The sequence below is a fragment of the Pteropus alecto genome, unplaced genomic scaffold (assembly GCF_000325575.1).
Source record: "Pteropus alecto unplaced genomic scaffold, ASM32557v1 scaffold60, whole genome shotgun sequence".
In the NCBI taxonomy this organism is placed as follows: domain Eukaryota; kingdom Metazoa; phylum Chordata; class Mammalia; order Chiroptera; family Pteropodidae; genus Pteropus; species Pteropus alecto.
This window is the reverse complement of record NW_006430726.1, coordinates 450,448-452,666: the sequence shown is the minus strand read 5'-3', so window position 1 is coordinate 452,666 and position 2,219 is coordinate 450,448.

Below are 2,219 nucleotides of genomic sequence, written 5' to 3'. Positions count from 1 at the left end.
GCACCTTTCTACCCTCAAGCTGAGATCAGTTTTAATGGTTAAAATGTTTACTCTGCTTCTCTTTCCCCTCACCTCTTTTTTTCTGTACAGCGAAAATACATCAACTCTGATCTGACACCCTGATTTCCCCCAATATACAAATATGCCATCGTGTATTAATGTTTCTGTCACTGTTTTGTAGAATTTACCTAACAGAATGCTATGTCAATAAAGAGAAGACCAGTGTAATATACTTGTAATATACTTAATATACTTGCTGCATTCTTATGGTATGAAATACAGTGGCTATTTCATACAAGAGAGTGTGTAAACCTGAGGTTTCTATATCACTTATAACATTGTTCTTCATTGGGATAATCAGCTAAGAAATGTACAAGGAAGTTAAAGCCTGCCTTTCTAGTTAAGATGGATCTTGTAAATCTAACACGTGATTAATTTTTGAGTGTTGGTGTGGCTGCAGTAATTTTGGGGTAAAATTCATTTGATTTGCAAGCTCTAATTTTTGCATTATCTTTATGGATTCTTACACCAACCACCTAACCTAATCAAAGGCAATTCTCACCTCACCCCTTTCCCCATGAAGGATTGTCTGGCACTGAAATGTGGCCATTTCTTAAACGCTGTCACTCCTGCTGTAATAAATGCTTCCTAAAATATAGTCTCTGTGACAGGTCATTGGGGGATAGTGGACAGCTTTCTTGGCCATCCGCTTCTTTTTCATTTCGCGTTCCAGAGAAACTCCCAGTGGCATTCATGGAGGATTAAAGGGATGAGGTTCTCCTTTGTTGAGCAAATTTGTTCACAGTTTATGATCTATTTTATGATGCCCAATTTGGGAGTAGCAATTAATAGTCTCAACTGTATTGTGTCATTTACTGATGCTGATTTTCGATCTTTCGATTTATTGGAAATAATTAGTGAAAGGGGTGTGCCTATTTGTGAAATTTATAGCACATGAGTCCAAGGTCATGTTATAAATCAGCCCATTACCAGGGTTCCCTGGTATCTTGTGACAGTTCATTAAAAGAATAATAAAATTAATTGTAAGCAAACCTTTAAGAACTGAGGCTAGAGATTATTTTCAGATACTGAGGTCTCTTCTGCACTGATAGGAGCAGCTTGAAGGAACATTAAGAGTCATTTCCTTTAACTCTATTTGCATATGGGGACCTTGAGAGATTAAATGATGTGACCAAGGTGACAGATAGTGCTAGGAGTGGGTTACAAGTCCTGCGGTGAAGCTTTCTCCGTATTTCTGGACTAATTCCCTAGTCACTGATGGGCTCCAGGGCCCCCCACAGAGTCTTTGGGGACTGGGACAATGCGACTAACCCTTACCCTCTATTCCTTGAGGCCAGTCATTAAAAACTCACTTGATTCATTTACCTAAAATGAGTGGAAGGATCAGGAAAATCCGTATTCATCCATTTCACAATTTTTTACTTAGTCCCTACTGTGTGCCAGTCTCTGTGCTAAACTCTGAGGATCCAGCAGTGAAAAAAACAGGTTACAATTCCTGCCTCCTGCCTCATTTCAGTTCCAGCATTTGGGCAAGATGGATATTAAGTTGGCAATGAAAACAAAGCTTATAATCAGCAAGACGCACATTCGATTGGAAGAGGATTCTTCTTTATCATCAGCTGAATGTGACTGTCCTCTTTGTGTCTTTTTCTCAAGGAATGTGCCAATTTCTTATCTTCGTAAACCAGATAAGGGAAAAGACTGACTTGTTCATTTTTCTGCAGAACTTAATCAGTTTTTACTTAATTGACTTTACGGAAAGTTTTACATGGAAGAAGGGATCAGGGTATTAGTGGGGCTAGGCTCTCAGTGGTCTTGGGGAAAGTCTCTCTACTTCATGTCTAGCTTTTCTGGGGTGCATCTGAGCTAACACTGACCCAATATTTGGGGTTTAGTTAGGATTAGTTGGATGGCATATAACTGAAAACCCAAACAAGTAGGTTTAGAATATGTTTATACTAAGTTAAAGGTTTATTTGTCTTTCATATAACGGGAATCTGGAGGAAGGAAAGCCATGGCTGGAGTGGCTACTTTGTCATCCGATCATTGGGAACAGACTCTTGTCTTTAGGTTCCTTCGTTCTTAGTGCACGATTTCTATTGTCGAGGCTGCCTCATGGACTGAGATGGCTGTTGGAGCACCAGTCTTCACAACCACAGTTCAGGCAGCAAGCAGAAGGAAGGGCAAGGGGCAACAGG